The sequence below is a fragment of the Sciurus carolinensis genome, chromosome 2, assembly GCF_902686445.1.
Source record: "Sciurus carolinensis chromosome 2, mSciCar1.2, whole genome shotgun sequence".
Taxonomy (NCBI): Eukaryota; Metazoa; Chordata; class Mammalia; order Rodentia; family Sciuridae; genus Sciurus; species Sciurus carolinensis.
The window spans coordinates 35,875,256-35,894,385 of NC_062214.1; positions in this window are offsets into that span (position 1 = coordinate 35,875,256).

Below are 19,130 nucleotides of genomic sequence, written 5' to 3' on the forward strand. Positions count from 1 at the left end.
GCTGACATTGGCTGAGTTTTTCTGCTGTTGTTAGAAGGACGTCAACCACGTTTAATGCTCAGACTATATTTTATGATGGCCTGAAAGATGTCAGATGAGTTGTCTGTTGTAAATCAATAATAATTTGCTTTAGATTAATGAGGGACTAAAACTGTTTCTAATAAATCTCCAAATGCTCAGCATATTTCACGAACCAATCATTTAATGAGAAATAGATTTCTTCTCTATCCTTAAGAAAGAACTGAGGGTGGAGGGAGGAAGAAAAAGTAGTCAAACATTTTGGAATAACAGAGAAGTATTAATGAGAATATATGCGTTCCAGGTTTTGTTTCGTGATCTGGGCTGTTCAGAGGTATCTGCTGTGGTTCAGGGTACTACAACTTATGTCCAGGAAGATGCCACTGTGCCCTCTGTGCAGTTTTCATAGAAAAGTCCACTAGCTACTTAGTGGCTGATTGGAGTTTTTCGTATCAAACAAGTAACAGGAGTATGTTAAAAATCACAGAATTCTAGTCCAAATTGTGGTCTCTGCACACTGGCAATACTCTGCAGTGATTGGGTAATTGGAGCATGTCTTGGAATGTGGATGGATGGATCCTGCTTTCCGTCTAGTCTTTTTTCAGTATTCAGACTGCATCATGGGAAAAGAAAAATGTAGGTTTAATTCATACATTAATTTGATACTGTTATAAGTTTATTTTTCCTGAGAACTTTCTTATGAAGTTGGAAGAAGAAATTCATCAGGGACGGGAGAAGTAGGGGATGTTTTTGTTCCTTGAATGTATCTGAGTGATTCTAAAGCTATGCCAACATTTTTTAAGAGTAATCTAGTGGTTAATAAGTTGCTACAGTTGCTATTTGTCAGGCAAGGAAAAGTAGTGATTACTTGTAGAATCTTTGCCCACACCTTCAATCCCAATCCCAGGCTTATTTTGGGGAAGGAATGATAATAGCAGAAAATATTGTGGTTGAACAACAGTGTATTCTGCTCTGGGTTTCCTGGCTCTAAGACAGATTTCTCTTTAGCAAACTGCAGTGGATGAAGAATTGTATCAATTAATAAAAAGATAATCTGGGTATTCTAATGCATGGACAATATCTTTCTTAATCTTTTTTCAACACTAAAAATTATGGGTGTATTCTTATATTGGTCATTTGTTTAAATGGAGTGTTTTAAAAAAGCAAGAAGTGTTTAATTTGAATGGTCTGATTCTGTATAAAATCAGCTAAGAGTCTGTGGCAAAAATCTGCCCATATTTCTGTTCATACTTCATCCTTGGGACAGCTGGACTCTATTTCCCTTGTAGCTGAACATAGTTAGGTGCCTAAACTCTGTCCAGTGGAATGTGAACATAGAGGAGAGGTGCTACCTCCAGATCTGGCTCATAAAACACTCTCATTTGCTTTTCTTTTTGCTTCTCTTATGTGCTGGCTGAACACTGAGGGCTCCTAGCACCCAGAAGAGAATAGAGTCACAATTAGGAGGTACTTCTGTCCCTGAATGAGCACAGTGAAGACTACCCCACCTGAAAAAAAAAATTCATTATTTGCTAGTGATGTGAATGAGCATTTAAAACATCATATTAAGGCCCTGAGACCTAGGGATTGCTTTTTAAAGCTACTGGCCTTGCTTTCTTTATGAGCACTGGATTGCTTTATGAATGCCTAAGGTGATGACTTTGTATGATGCTGTTCTCTGTTAGGTTTTCTAGATTCTGGTCCTGGCCTCTGCCTGCTACTCTCTGCATGAATCTAGTCAAATAACTAGCCTTTCTCTCTGGCCTTAGAATTCACCAGGAAAATGCATAATTGAAACCAAAGCTTTTAAGATGAGTCATGGTTAGAAAAAAAAAATGACAAACTGAAGTCAAAGGAACTTTTCATAAGAATATAGGTGGCTCACAGTATCAAAGATGCTGTTAGAGAATCAAACTCAGAGAGGGCAAGATTCAGGAAAGATCCAAGGATCCAGGTATCGGGAAGTTGTTAAAAACTTTGCCATGGGTTTCAAGTTTCAGTTAGACTGGAGAAATCATTTGCAATGATCTACTGTATTGCAGGTGACCCCAATTTATAATAATGTGTTTTATATTTCCAAATTGCTAAGGTAACTGATTTTTAACATCCTTAACACAAAAAAATAAATTGGCAAGGTGATGGACATGTTAGTCAGCTTTACTGAATATTTCTATGATGTAAACAGATCCAAACATCACTTTGTATAAATATACACAATTGTCGTTTGTTGATTAAAAATAAATTAATTTTAAAATGTCTAGTAATGGACTGCCTCAGAGATTTGTCTTAAGTTTTCTTCCATACTTGTCTATGGATTAGATTTTTGTTGTGGGAAAACCAACCAACAAATAAAACAATAATACTTCCCTAAAACTTCATGGCTTATGATAATAACACTTGCATAGCCCATGATTTTATAGACTGGCAATCTAGGCCAGGCTCAGCTGAACTTTTCTGCAGATCAGGGTCAAGCAGGGCTCACGCATGCATCTGCCATCAACTGCCATGTCATTTGGGGGATTGGTCCATCTAAGCTGGCCAACTTGAATGACTCGTTTCTGTTCCATGTGCTCTCATCAGGTGAACAAGTGTTCATTCACATGGCAATTAGGCAGGTGTCACAAAGAGGAATACATGGGTGCAAAGTCTCTTGAGGCGCATGCTCAGAACTTTCACCAGGTTACTTCTCCCACATTCTATTGGTCAAACCAACTCCCAAGTTCAGCCTGGATTCAAGGGACCAGGAAACAGAATCTAACTTTTGTGATGAGAAAGCCATATTGCAAAGTTGTATGGATGTGGAGGGTGGTGGAGGTAAGAAAGAACTGTGGCCATTTTTGCAATTTACTAAGCTTTTCCTTGCATGGCATATCTACTCGTTGGTAGGGAAAGTCCGGTCAGTTTTATACTATTCCTAAGAGTGAACATAATGTGTGAGAAGTTAGTTCCCCAAAGGAGATCAGAATGAAGGGAAGATGATCTGAATGAGACAGGCTTGGTTTTGATACCACCAGTTTTAGCTAACTGTGTGACCTCAACACAAAATAAAAACTCTCAGGTTACTTGCTTATCTCCAAAGTGACTTTAGTAACACAAAGTTATTAAAGGAAGCAGAGATTTTGAAAGTAAGAATAGACATCCTGTGACTCCACTGGTTTTCATCTTGAATTATCAATAGAATTAAATGGAGATATTTTTATTTTTGACAGCTTTTACGTTTAATTCTTCAATATCTAATGTGGGAGCACTTTTTATTCTAAAGCTCAGTCTACTTTTGCTCTCCCTGTGGCATTTAGTAGCATTAGTCACAAAGAAGATGTCTCTTCACTATTCTCAGAAACCAAGGTTGATCAGGGGCTTCTTTGTGCTGGCAAGTATTGAGGTGGTCACAGGGTATTCATCAACTTCATTCTTCCTTATTGGTTGAATAAAGCAGGGGTGTTGCTCCGATTAGCTATTCCTCAATAGAGTTCTTTTGTGGAAAACACAGTTGCTTTTTGGTGCCTGAGGTGCCATTTGTCTTCAAAGGTGTATGACAAATGTGTATAGAATGAATAGGTGAATGAAGGATTTGTATAATCTTCATTTCCTGGTGATGCCTTTAAAACTAAGAAATGACTTAATTAAATGCAGATGATGATCTAGCTCTGAAAGCTGCTAGAGGAGATATTTTAGGGACAGAATTGCAATAGTAAATTGTAACAAAACAATGTTTGCTTTTCTTCTTTTTCTTGAACTTGGTTTTCTTTTCAATCTGAACTAGCTCTTGAAATAAATGATACTTAGGTTTTCTCTCGGGTGTAAAACTGGATTTCATTAATTTGAACTAGCTATTTTGAGCTTCTTGGGTCATGTGCAGACAGTGTACTTCCTAGCTTTTAAAACTAAAATTTGGTGAACAGGTCTCTGATGGTTTTGCCCACTTTAGAATCTCTATCTGCAAGTAGACTGTAGGTAGGGATTAAATGGTGTGACTAAAACATTGCTCTCAGCCACTTTCCCTACCCCTGATGCCACACTCTGCACACTCATGCTTCTTGGGCTTTAAAAGTACATTCATCGCCTCTTTCTGTCTTGTTTTTTCAGACTAGAGGGTCCTGGCTTTAGCCTTTTGGTGTTGTGTCCTCAGTCTCCACTTAGAATTTGGGGAATGGCAGGCTCTAGAAGAAGCAGTGACTGATCAGCAAAGCCCCTTCTGAGGTCAAATCAACTCAAGTGTCATCAGGACATTGATTTCTGTTTGTTAAGTAGATTCTACCTCTAGGACCTGATTGATAGATACATTATTTGATATTCATGGGAAAGTTCCAAATAATTTATAACCATGAAGGGCTGCAAAAGCAGGGTGGTGGTATAAATGGTGTGTATCGGTTTGATTGAGACATTTTGAGTAATTATCTGTTGCTCTGTCATCCATCCTTTACCTTTTCCATTAGGTGAAGAATTATGGTCAATTATGGTCAATGTTTTAAAATAATTTGGGATAGACTTAGAATACCTCCATTATTTGTACTTTCACTTCTCTCATGGTCTTGGCTAATAATGAGTGCAAGACAAGTTGGATAAAATGAATTCCCATTTTAACAAGTGGTCAAATCTGAAAAGAAAGAGAGATGACCCATTTTTCTTTCCCTAACTCTTTCCAGATGTACCAACATCTATCTCTCAAGGATAGCATTGCATGGTGCTTTCAGGCAGGAGTGGCTACTGTGTGATAACTTCCTCTGAATGCAGTGGTAGGAGAAAGCTCCAACCCTGTCAGATATTTGAAGGTCAACTAGTTGTGCAATGGCCCTATTGGGCAACCAGCAGGATGCTTCCAAGGTAGGCTTCAAGAAGGAGGTTAATTGAAGCATTTCTATTAATGGTTTGATTTTTTTCTCTCTCTTTCACCTAGTTCATGGAATTTAAGTGAAGATTTTGAAAGTTCATTCTGGCAAAAGTGAACTATATTTTTGGAAATAACTTCTAAAAATTTGGTTGCATTTTTTTCAAAATCAGTTGGGATTCTTTAAAAGATCTTTCAAAGTGTTCAGTGAATGGCACATCAGGAAAACTTCAACAGTTACAGCCTTTAGGGATCTAGAATTATTGACAGCAAAGCTTCCAGACAGGAATATACTCAAATTTATTTCTACTCATTATGCATGCAAAATAATGATAGCTCAAGTGATGTGTAAGATTTCTGTTTGAAACTCTATAACTATGCTATGGAAAAACTCAACTCATGAGAAGAATCTCTTGATAGATTTTCAACTGGACAAAATTGTATTCTATATTCTAAAATAAAATAAGACTAAGCAGATTCATTATTGTATAGCATCTAAACTTTACAAAGCATTAAAAATATCATAAAAAATAAAGTATTTTGGGGAAAGATTGCTTGTAAAAATGTTTGCTTGAATAGAGTACTATGAAGAGAGGCAAAATATCAGTAACTATGAAAATATTTAGGTAGAAATTTTTATATATTTCAATAAAAAGAGAGCATCAATAGTGCCTTTCCTATCAATTGAAATTTGTCTGCACCCCAATTCATATATAGAAGCCCTAACCCATGATGTGACTATGTTTGGAGATATGATATTTGGAGGTAATAAAGGTTAAATGAGGTCATAAGGGTGAGGCCCTGATCCAATAGGATTAGTATCCTTATAAGAAGAGATACCAAGGAACTTGTTCTTGCTTTTTCTCTGCCCCCATATGAGGATACAAGAAGGTGGCTCTCTACAAGTCAGGGAGCAAACACTCACCAAAAACTGAATCAGTTGCAGCTTGATCTTGTACTCCCTAACCTTGAGAACTGTGAGAAAATTTTAAGACTTAAGTTACCTAGTCTGTGTTATTTTGTTATAACAACCCCAGAGACTAATACAGCCTTCATTCAGCAGAATTTAGTGTAAGTTTGGCAGGTATTACAGCAAATATTAAAAAAAAGTATAGAAATTTTCACAAACTTTAACCATGTAATCTTGAAAAAGATCCCAGGTATTTTACAAAAACAATAAAAATAAGGATATAAAGTTGAAAATATTATTTAGAAAAATACCATTTATATGGTATACAAGATCAATTTGGCCAAGAAACTGACTGAAGTATATATATTAATACACACCAAGGAAAATTGTTTTGCTTATATTACATCTTACTGTTCAGATAAATGTATGTGAAAATTAATATATATGGATATACATATTATTTTCAAAAAAATTTTGACCAGAACTACTTTATTTATTTTTTTAAATTTTTTATTATTATTATTTTTGTATACAAATGGGATACATGTTGTTTCTCTATTTGTACATGGAGTCAAGGCATACCATTTGTGTAATCATACGTTTACATAGGGCAATGATGTTTGATTCATTATTTTTTTTTCTTTTCCCTTCCCCCCACCCCTCCCACCCCTCTTTTCCCTCTATACAGTCCTTCTTTCCTTAATTCTTACCACAGTCCTTATCCCTAACCCTAAAACTAACCCTAAACCTAATGCTAACCCCTCCCACCCCCCATTATATGTCCTCATCCGCTTATCAGCGAGATCATTCACTCTTTAGTTTTTTGAGATTGGCTTATCTCACTTAGAGAACTACTTTATTTTTCTACCAATTAAAATTAATGTTGATAATTTGAAAAATTTCAAAACAAATATTTTATTTTACTTGTTTCTAACTTTTCTCACTGTCAGAATTGTCCTAGGTCAGTCCATAAATTGCATGGTCACCTGTTGCAGCGATGAAATATTCAACCTGGGTAAGGCCTTTTCATTGACATTTGTAACTGTTGTCCCTTAATTAATTTAAATTGGGTTGATAGATCTAAAGTGAGTTCTTCTTATGCTCAAGGCAAAAACAGTGCTACATGATACTCAAATTCTGGGCACCCAGAAAGATTACAATTTTCAGCATCCCATGAAACTGGGAGCAACATGTAACTGGGTGCTAGTTAATATAATATAGGCAGAAGCAATGTATTTTACATCTGGTACTGGCCCCTGAGTTGTCTTGTATGACCCTCCAATATTCTCTCTTTCCTTTCTTACTGGATGGAAAAGACAGAACTTGGAAGACCCTAGAAGATGGCAGAGAAAATTGACAGTGTTCCCAGGTCTTTGAATGACCCAAGACAGTCACCCCTGCAGACTTGCACAGAAATATGATGTGAAAAGTAGAAAACCATGGTTAGTGTTAAGCCAACTGTGATGGGGGGTTGTTTGCTACAACAATAAGGTTTGCTAACTTTGATTACTGCAGTCCCAGGAAAGTTAATCTTTAATTCTTTCTCTACCTTATTGACTCTCTTGTTCATCTCTAGATGACTTGCTAACCCTTTGGTCTGGAAGATTTCCAAGGAGTCAATAATGAGTTTACTATTACAAAAGTAATTTGTATCTGTATGATGTATGGATGTACAGATATACATTTGACCTTTGAGTCTATTTCGATTATGTCCTTATAATATGTTCAACAACAAATCATATTAAAGTAACTACCATATATTGATATGTACAGCATGTATCAATATGCAAAACACCATGCTAAGTACATATATAAGCACAATTCTCATAGCAACTCTTTGAGGTAGATAAGATTTTAGTTCTATTTTATAGATGGGGACACTGAAGCTTTAAGTAGTTGAGATAACTTGCTAATAGTCACATATGTAAAAATGTAGAGCAAGAATTTGCATGCAGGTATATTTGACTCCAAAATCTGGGCCCTTGATTGCTATATTAACCATAATAGAGACATTTATTTTCAGTCCCAAGAACTCTTACATCTCATCATGCTTCATAATTGGGGATGGAATGATGATGATGATTGACATCTTTCTTTTTTTCTTTCATCCTTTCTTTCTGTAGTGGGGATTGAACTCAGGGCCTTGAACATGCTAGGCAAGTGTGCTCCTCTTAGCTACTTTCCAGATCCTGATGATTGACATTTCTGCACACTTACTACTTGTCAGAAAATTGAGCTCTGGGTTTTACATGGAATAGTTGAGGTCTTCACAACTAGCCCAGGAGACAGACTTTCTGTGATTTGTATACCAAGTGTTTCTTATAGCTACAGTAGACATTCAATAAATATAAACCAGTGTCTAGTTAAAATTTCAGTTAAGAGAGACTAAAGTCATTGATCATAGAACCTTGTGGGAACTTTCTTTCAAAGAAAGTATCCTGAGAATCTGAGACCTGTCTACTTTGGGTTGCATGGGCTGCAATCCTTTTTCTCAAAGGAAAAAGAAATGGGGGGAAGTGGAGAGAATGGTGTCCATAGCCTGTGACCCTCTAAGTTAAAGCCACCCCCAAATTAAAGAGGAATGAAGAACTTTACATTTCCTAAGCTCAGTGTTCCCACTGTTTTAAGAAAGAGTTTTGTTCCCCATCAACATGTAAACACATGTCTCTTTGCATTAACTTTGTGACTTCTGTCAATCAGCAATTCTGCTGAAATCGAGGTAGCACAGTTTGGAGACTGGTCACAATCAATCTCACATTAACCTTGAGTCAGAAGAAAAAATGAAGCAGGCACAAGGGTTGAGAGATTGCAGCTACATTATCTGGCTCAGTTTCTCTACCACCAAAAATGATGGGGGCAAAAAAAAAAAAAAAAAAAAAAAAAAAAAAAAAAAAAAAAAGAAAGAAAGAAAAAAGAAAAAAATGGAGAAAAGAAAAAGTGGTAGAAAAACAAAACCCGAGACAGAAGGCAGGAGGAGACACTGGGGCAGCTCCAGCTTTCACCAAGCCGGCTCTGTTCCACTTCCTTTTGATTGTCCAGGAAAGCTAAGAAAAGTAAAAACAGGGCTGTGAGTCCATGGAAGCAGCCCCGTGGAAACGTTACGTTAAACAATTGGCCTGTGGGTCAATTGTGAAGGGCGTTAATGTGCGAGACCCCGATAAAGAGATTTGCACTAATGGCCACAAAGAGTTGTGTATTTTAAACAGGGGTTCAAGTTTGTTCTGCACAACAGTATAAATATAACTAAGGTGGGGTGGAGAAGGAGATTTGGAAATCAGCCGATTTTAAGGAAGCCAACACAAACACTTGAACAAATGCAGAGTTTCATACAGTCTTTGTGCAGCTTATTGGTTGTTGGCATGCACTTGTGAAAACAGAAAGGGCCTGCTAGTCATGGTGGAGATCTTCCATGCCCTGGTGGTAATAACATGCACTGTTTATCTGAAAACAACATTTTTGTCATGTAAGTTGCATTTTTTGAAGGTGATGGTCCTGTTTATGTTGTTTCACGTTGGTGGTTAAAGCTTGGAAAAGTGGACACAGTTTCAGGAAGGTCTTAATTTCTTTCCAATGACTGTTTCATCACAAATAGGTCAGAGGGGCCAACATCCCAACCTTGAAGGCTTTTTTAATTTGGTATTTAATATAAAGGAATATGTTTTAGCCTCTTTAGCTAATTTATTCTACATGAAAAGGTATTTTATAATAGACTAAGCAGACCATATACAATTAACTAAAGCTGGATCTGGTGCCTAAAAATATTTGGCAAAATTCCCTGCAAAGCCACATTTAAACATTTTTAATATATATTATGAGGCAGAAAAGAGTAATTATCTTCTATTGAAGTTCCCAAGTGAGAGAAATGTATTTGTACAGGCCTTTCAAAGAAAACCCTCTGTATTTGCTAAATTGTTGTGTTTGGGATGATATCCTCTCTGCTGTGGCTTGTGGCTTACTTTTTCGTAGAAAAAAACAGACATTATTCTGTGCTTCCATGAGACTGCTACCTTGAGCAAGGTGTTTTTGCCAAAGGGCCTTGGAAATCTCCAGAACAAATACTTTTGAATCCTATAAGTGCCATGCCATAAATAATTTGGAACAAAAAGTACTGGGAGTAACTGTCTCTCTATTTCTAACCTGGGTTCTTGATTTAGAAGAAATCGTGCCTCCCCTCCCCCTACTTCTTTCTTTGGAGAGGGTCACTGTTCATGCAAAATATTCACATCGGCCCAAAGCATTGCATTTCTGAGGACAACCTCTATTTAGCATGGCTAACCTTGAATGCAGATCTATGGATAAGACCTTGAGTATAAGTAGATTATTTGGGAGCAGATCCCAGGAAACGCATTGATGGAGTGGGTAAAGTGAGAGAAGGAAAGAAAGGTGGCTAATACAGAGTTATGAAAAAGCAGTTTACTTTCATAGTGCTCAATCTTGTGGGGGCCCTCTGGGTCAAAGACTATGGAAAACACAACTGAAAACTGTCCCTTACAGGCTAAGGCAGCTCCAGTTATTTATTCACTCACTCAGGTTCCTCTAGTGTAGAAGTTTGCCCCTGAGTTGTTCACATTCCCTCTGAGGTTTTCTAGCCTGCCTTAGGTTGGTAGGGCTTTTCTCTCACAGCCAGAGAATGGCTTCAGGCAGAGAATGACAAGGAGGACTGGCTCTATCTGAATGGAAACTCTTTACAGCCTCTCTCCAGGATAGGTCAAGTGGATTTTGGTGGTAACTGGAAGTATCTGCAAGAGCTATCATTCCTGCCAGGAAGGCAGTTTAACTACATTTTTTAATATCCTTAAGTACTAAAAGAAGTCATTGTTATTCCATTTATCATTATTGAGTGCTGACCCTGTGTCAAATGCATGAACTTATATAATTCTTAGATCAAACCTGTGATGTAGGTATTATTATCCTGGTTTTAATCATAAGAAAAGACTCAGAGGGATTATAGTTCCCCAATGATAGCGTGAGGATTTAAACTCAGGTCTGTCCGAATCCAAGCTCCAAGGCTTAACCATTATAATTCTACACTGCCATCACCAAAATGGTCAAAACATGTGTTTCAGCTAGGCCTAGGAATGCATAGAATGATAGCAGTGATAGCTGGTCTCCAAGGTGGTCTCTTGTGCTCCTTATCTCCAGAGACTCTAGCCCTGGTATAACCCTCTCTCATACTGAACCAAGGCTGACCTGCAGAGTCGACAATGGTTGCAGAGGCCATATGCTCTTAGGAAGCATGGTAGCCTCTTGGTTTTTTCACTCAGTATAGAGGAGCTGCTATGTTATAAGGATACTCAAACATCCCAGTGGAAAGGGCCATAGCTAAGGATTCTGCCAGCACAGCATTAACCTGCCAACCCTGCAGTGAAGTACCCTGGAAGTAGGTCTTCCAGTTCCTAACTGACTCTTTTGGTGACTGCTTCCCCAAGGAACCTCTATAAAGCATAGCTGAGGGAAATTAATAAAAGGTCTAAGCACATGGTAATATGTGCCACGTTTACAGTTTTGTAAGATTCAAATGTTCAGATATCTACATTCCCCCAATTTTTCTGTTTTAGTAAAAGTTCCATTAGACTTTTTTTCCCCCCTGAGGGGTGGGGGATTCAAACCTCGGCCCTTGGGCATGCTAGGCGAGCACTCTCCAAAATGAGCTATTTCTTCAGCTCCCATTGGACTTCTTATTAGAAATCAAAAAGCTATCCTTGCATGGTGGCACACATGTGTAATTCCAGTGACTGGGAAGGCTGAGGAAGGAAGATTGCAAGTTGAGGCCAGACTTAAGAACGTAAGGAGACCCTGTCTCAAAATAAAAATATAATAAGGGTTGGGGATATGACTCAGTGCTAAAGCACCCTTGGATTAGATCCCTAATAGTCCCTACCCCCCACAATTATATGGAAAAGTGAAAGAACTAAAATTACCAAAGTATCTTGGAGAAGAACAAAGTTGGAGGACTTAGTCTATCTCATTTCAAGACTTTTTCTAAATCTATAATAATTGACAGTATGGTATTATTATAAAGGGAGACATATCAATCAAGTGAGTAGAATAGAGTCCAGAAATGGTGTGTGTGTGTGTATGTGTGTGTATTCAAATGATTTTTGACAAAGTATCCAGGTAATTCAATGGAGAAAAAAGATAGACTTTTCAAAAAACCCTAGAATAATTGGATGTCTCCATAGGAAAAAAAATGAGCATCAGCTTTCACGTCATGAAATATATAAAAATTAACTCAAATTACATTCTAGACCCAAATAAAAAGCTAAAATATAAAACTAAATATAGATGCTAAAAATATAAAACTTCTTGGAGAAGATGGGATAAAATCTTCATGACCTTGAGATACACAGATTCCATAGACATGTATCAAAACCACTATTTCTAAAAGGAAAAAAATGATGTGTATGTATGTCACCAAAATCAAAACCTCTGCTTTCAAAGGATATTATTAAGAAAATTATTAGTTTATATATCCTGACCAAGAGAAAACATTTGCAATAAATACATTTGATGAAGGTCTTTTATCAAAGATATAATAATAACACTTGTATTTCATTATGAAGGCAGACAACCTAATACAAAAATAGATAAAAGACTTGAATAGACTCTTCAAAAATGAAGTTGTAGTTGAATGTGGAGGTACACGACTGTAATCCTACTGGTTTGGGAGGATCTGGACGCTGAGGCAGGAGGATCACAAGTTCAAAGTCAGCTCTTTTTCAGGCCCTGAGCAACTTAGCAAGACCCTGTCTCAAAGAAAAGGGGGTGGGGGGCTAGGATATGGCTCAGTGGTAAGAATCCCCAGTATCAAAAATAAATAAAATAAAGTTATAGGAATGATAAATATTATAGATTGGATACTTATTTCTCTCAAAAATTTGTGGTGAAGTCCTAACCCCAAAGTGATTGTATGTCACTTTTAGGAGGCAATTAGAGTTATATGAGATCAATGAGAGTGGGGCTTTAATTTGATGGGATTTGTGTCTTTATAAAAGGAGGCACTAGAAAGAGTGCTCTCTAGGTCTTTGTCTCTCTCTGTCTCTCTTGGCCTTGTCTGAACACAGAAAGAACGTACTCATCTGCAAACCAGGAAGAAATCCCTCATCGGATCCTGTCAGGATGCTGATCTCACACTTTCAGGCTCTAAACTGTGAAACATTCAAATTCTGTTGTTTAAACCATTTAGTCTATGGTATTTGTTATGGAAGCCAAGGTTGACTAACATAGCCAGTATGCTCATGAAAAGATGTTCAATATTATCAGTCATGAGGGAAATGCAAATTAAAAACTTAACACAATATCACTAGGCACACTCTGGAATGATAAATTTTGAAAGACTGACATGACCAAGTTTTGCCTAGGATGTAGAGCAACTAGATGTCTCATACGTTGTTGATATGAGTGTAAACTTGTGCATCCACTTGGGAAAACAGTTTTTACATTTTCTTGTAAACATCCATCTATCCTGTGAACCAGAAATTCTTCTGGATATTTCCCCAATAGAAATAAAACCTTAAGTTCACCAAAAGATTAGCCTTGTTTGTAAGAGTCAAACAATGAAAACAAACCAGCAGGATGAATAAAAAAATTGTAGTACCTCTGTCAGAGATTACAAATCAACACTAAAAATGGATGAACTTCTGATACAATATGGATGAATCTTATCGACATTGTACTGAAAAAAAGAAGTTAAACAAAATAGTACAATCTACAGACTTCATTTAATTACATTTTTAGAACATGCAAAATTAATCTATAAGATTGAAATCAAATCTGTATTTTCCTGGGGCCAAGAGTGGTTTATCTACAAAGGAACATGAGGGAACTTTCTTGGGTGATAGAAATATTTCATATCTGATTGGAGTGGGTTGTTACACAGGTGTGCACATTTATCAAATATTTAAAATATATTTGTTTTATTGTATATAAATGAACAACACCTCAGTAACATTGATGACAAAGCAACAAGGAAAGACTGAGTCATGGATATTTGTTATATTATCTTGTATATTTTTCAGAATAACTTTTCTTCTGAAAGGTGCCTGCATGGAGAATTTTGAGTCTGCTGCTATATCTTGTCCCTCCCATCCGTTACCCTTTCTTGTTGCTTTATAAAACCATTGCCCTGGCCTTTGAATGTGTCAGAGATTGACAGAAATCCTCATTTCTTTATCATTTGTGCTCATTATTTTGGGGTTATGTAGTGATTTTAGAGTTGCAGTCTTCCTGGCTTTATGTAGTTGTATGTTGTCTCAAAGGTTTTTTTCTGAAATGCATCTAAGAATGAACTTCTGATATATGCCACAACATGGGACATATTTGAACATGTGTAAGCTTTGGAACAGGTTTTGTTTTTAATTTCTTTTTTTTTTCTTGAGAAATGATATTTGAAATGTTTAATTAGGTCCTGGCATGAATTCTTGCTAATGCCAACCCCATAAGGAAGCAAATTTGGATTGACAATTTTTTTTAATCCAGTGCAGATTCCAAAACTCAGTGGTTTCTTTTTTCCTTCAAAGACAAAACATGTAGAGCTCTCTGTTTGTATTTATCACTCCAGACTTCCAGATAAATTCATTTGCTTCTTGGTATGAAAGTTCTCAACATCTATTGAGAAGACCAAAACTTGCAGATCAAATCTTCAAAGAAAGTTAGGAAACTTCAGTCATTCAATCATTTCATGGTAGCTGATGGCAGGAATTGATTCTTTTAGATAGGAACCTTGCCTGTTCTGTTTACTTTTGTGTCCCTAGCACCTAACACCATGTTGCGTAAGGATTACTATTACAGAGGAGGTGTTATATGCACAGAAAGATTTAAATGGGTTGCTGAAGTCACAAAACTAATGATCTAGCAATTCTACTTCTGGAATTGAAAACAAGGTCTCAAAGAGATATTTGTATACCCATGTTCATAGCTAGTCACAGCAGCCCAAAGGTGGAAGCAACCTAAGTGTCTTTGAATGGGTTAATACAATGTAGTATATGTGTACAATGGTATGCAGCCTTAAAAAGGAAATGAAATTTGATTTGGACAAATGGATGAAAATTGAGGACAACATAATACATGAAATAAGCTGGTTACAAAGGTCAAATACTATATGATTCCACTTATGTGAGATTCCTAAAGTAGTGAAACTCATAGAGACAGAAAGTAGAATGATAGTAGCCGGGGGCTAGAGAGAAGACAAAGGGGAGTTGTTTAATGTGTCCAGAATTCAGTTTTGCAAGATGAAAAGATTCTAGAGATGGACATGCATGACAATGTGAATGTAATTAATACACATGAACTACACAGGTAAAAATGGTTAAGATGGAAAATTTTGTGTTATGTGTACTTTGTTGCAATTTAAAAAAGTCACACAGCACATGACATTGATAGAACCTGCTATTGTCTGAATATTTGTGTCCCCTGCACCACTGCAAATTCAAATGTTGAAATCTAATCACCAGTATAATGATAAAGTGGGTAGTGATAGTCATGGGGTACAGTCCTCATGAGTGGGATTAGTGCCCTCCTTGCCTCTCCCACCATGTGGAACACAGCAAGAAATCAAAGTGGGCCTTAATAGGCACTGAATCTGCTGGCAGCTTGAACTTGGATTTTCTAGCTTTTAGAAGTGTGAGAAACAAGTTCCTGTTCTTTAAAGCTGCACTGGAATTTCTTTTCTCCTTTCTTTCCCTTTTGCAGTGCTGGGGATTGAACTCAGGGCCTGGTGCCTGCTAGGTAAGCATTCTACCACTGAGCTATATCCCCAGATCTATGGTGTTTCTTTTTTTTTTAAATTTTTTTTTACGTTTACATAGGGTAATGATGTTTATTTTATTTTTCCCCTCGCCCCCACCCCTCCCACCCCTCTTTTCCCTCTACACAGTCCTTCTTTCCTTCATTCTTACCGCTCTCCTTAGCCTAACTCTAAACCTAACCCTAAACCTAATGCTAGCCCCTCCCACCCCCCATTATATGTCCTCATCCGCTTATCAGCGAGATCATTCGTCCTTTAGTTTTTGAGATTGGCTTATCTCACTTAGCATGATATTCTCCAATTTTGACCATTTGCCTACAAATGCCATAATTTTATCATTCTTCATTGCGGAGTAATATTCCGTTGTATAAATATGCCACAGTTTCTTTATCCATTCATCAACTGAAGGGCATCTAGGTTGGTTCCACAATCTGGCTATGGTGAATTGAGCAGCAATGAACATTGATGTGGCTGTATCTCTGTAGTATGCTGATTTTAAGTCCTTTGGGTATAGGCCAAGGAGTGGGATAGCTGGGTCAAATGGTGTTTCCATTCCAAGCTTTCTGAGGAATCTCCACACTGCTTTCCAGAGTGGCTGCACTAATTGCAACCCCACCAGCAATGTATGAGTGTTCCTTTTTCACCACATCCTCGCCAACACCTATTGTTGCTTGTATTCTTGATAATCGCCATTCTAATTGGGGTGAGATGAAATCTTAGGGTAGTTTTGATTTGCATTTCCCTTATTACTAGGGATGTTGAACATTTTTTCATATATCTGTTGATTACTTGTACATCTTCTTCTGTGAAGTGTCTGTTCATTTCCTTAGCCCGTTTGTTGATTGGATTATTTGTATTCTTCGTGTAGAGTTTTTTGAGTTCTTTATAGATTCTGGAAATTAGTGCTCTATCTGAGGTATGGTTGGCAAAGATATTCTCCCACTCTGTAGGCTCTCTCTTCACATTTCTGATAGTTTCCTTTGCTGAGAGAAAGCTTTTAAGTTTGAATCTATCCCAGTTGTTGATTCTTGCTTTTATTTCTTGTGCTATGGGAGTCCTGTTGAGGAAGTCTGATCCTAAGCCAACAAGTTGAAGATTTGGACCTACTTTTTCTTCTATAAGATGCAGGGTCTCTGGTCTGATTCCGAGGTCCTTGATCCATTTTGAGTTGAGTTTTGTGTAGGGTGAGAGATAGGGGTTTAATTTCATTTTATTGCATATGGTTTTCCAGTTTTCCCAGCACCATTTGTTGAAGAGGCTATCTTTTCTCCATTGCATAATGTTGGAAACTTTGTCTAGTATGAGAAAATTGTATTTATTTGGGTTTGTGTCCATGTCCTCTATTCTGTACCATTGATCTACCTGTCTATTTTGGTACCAATACCATGCTGTTTTTGTTACTATTGCTTTGTAGTAGAGTTGAAGATCTGGTATTGCAATACCCCCTGCTTCGCTCTTGCTACTGAGGATTGCTTTAGCTATTCTAGGTTTTTTATTCTTCCAGATGAATTTCATAATTGCTTGCTCTATTTCTGCAAGGTACATCATTGGGATTTTAATTGGAATTGCATTGAACTGTATAGCACTTTAGGTAGTATAGCCATTTTGACAATATTAATTCTGCCTATCCAGGAACATGGGAGATCTTTCCATCTTCTAAGGTTTTCTTGAATTTCTTTCTTTAGTGTTCTGTAGTTCTCATTGTAGAGGTCTTTCACCTCTTTTGTGAGATTGATTCCCAAGTATCTTATTTTTTTCGATGCTATTGTGAATGGGGTAGTTTTCCTAATTTCTCTTTCTGAAGATTCATCACTTATGTATAAAAATGCATTGGATTTATGAGCATTGATCTTGTAACCTGCTACTTTACTGAATTCACTTATGAGTTCTAAAAGTTTTCTGGTGGAATTTCCAGGTTCCTCTAAATATATAATCATGTCATCAGCGAACAGGGATAGTTTGAGTTCTTCTTTTCCTATTTGTATCCCTTTAATTTCTTTGGTTTGTCTGATTGCTCTGGCTAGAGTCTCAAGGACGATGTTGAATAGAAGTGGTGAAAGAGGGCATCCCTGCCTTGTTCCAGTTTTTAGGGGGAACGCTTTCAGTTTTTCACCATTTAGAATGATATTAGCCATGGGCTTAGCGTAGATTGCCTTTATAATGTTTAGGAATGTTCCCACTACCCCAATTTTTTCTAGTGTTTTGAGCATGAAGGGATGCTGTATTTTATCAAATGCTTTTTCTGCATCTATTGAAATAATCATGTGATTCTTAACTTTAAGTCTGTTGATATGGTGTCTATGGTGTTTCTTTAGAGCAACTTGAGCAGATTAAGATAGAACCCAAGCCAAGGTCTCTTGGATTCTAAGTTCATAATTCTTAAGAGTCATCTGCCATTTTGGAAATGGATAGGGAGTTTTCTCTCCAGGTGACTCAGCATAGAGAAAAAGCATGATATTGATTACTTGATACCATAACTTTAGGGATGTTGGGATAGCTCTGCCAGTCATAAAATACAACTTTCCTAATTTGTTTAATGTTGTCTGACATTTCATTATTTTCCTGATTCTCAGTCTTGGTCGCACATTGAAATCATCAGGGAAGATTTTGAGGATACTAATGCCTATTTTGTGGTCTTCCTGTGCCCTCCTCTTACTCAAGGCTTTCTGATGTAGTTCAACCAAGGTGTGGTCTCAGCATCAGGATTCTCAAAAGCTCCAGGTTCATACACAACCAAGAATGACTATTCTGTCAGGAGACAGATGACTCAGTTCCTAATAGAACAAGCATCCTTGTGCAGCAGAACTCCAAGTATTTCTCAGAGCACAATACTTGAGCCAAATTGTGGGCTTAGACTCTTATTCTCAGCTCTGGAGGAAAGTTTGTCAGATTCTTTCCAGATCTTTTGAGACTGGGAAGGAGTTAACATGTTTGAAAGAGGGACCCTGGAGTCTGGCTTCTGGGATTGGAATTCTGACTGCATTCCCTGCTATAAATGACTTCAGCTTTTAATTGCTTAGCCTCCCTGAATTCTCAAATGGGCATCGTGTGGTTGCTCACCCACAGAATTATGAGGAACAGATGAGATAATTCCTTTACAAGACAGTATCCAACAAAGGCTGAAAACTTAATCAGTTTTACTACTTATTATGAAGAATTCATATTCTTGACATCTGGTATTCTTTTTTTCTTCCCTAATTTTGTGATGAGACAAATTTCTTGAACATTATATTTAGGTCTACTCTGTAGGGCATATACTGCCCTTGGTGTCTCAAAGTCAAGAGAGTACAAAGGGAGGGAGGAGAAGAGGGAGGGACTCATGGGAAGGCACCTGTGTGTGTACGTGAGTACATATGCGTATGGGTGCATGAAAGAGGAGACAACAGAGCAAATGAGGCTGTTCAAACTGCCAAAGGCATCTACTTAAAAGATGGTAATCAGGGAAAATGTTTTGACTTCTGAACTTGACACCAGATGGAAACAGAAGCTTCAAGAAAGCCAAGATTTAAAGCATCCTCAGAAGGGAGAGGGCTGCCACTCAGGATGGAAAGAACCTTGGTGAAGACATGGAGACAAGAAAGAATAAGCCTTGGAATGACACAGGAGGAAAGAGAATTCAGAGAAAGACC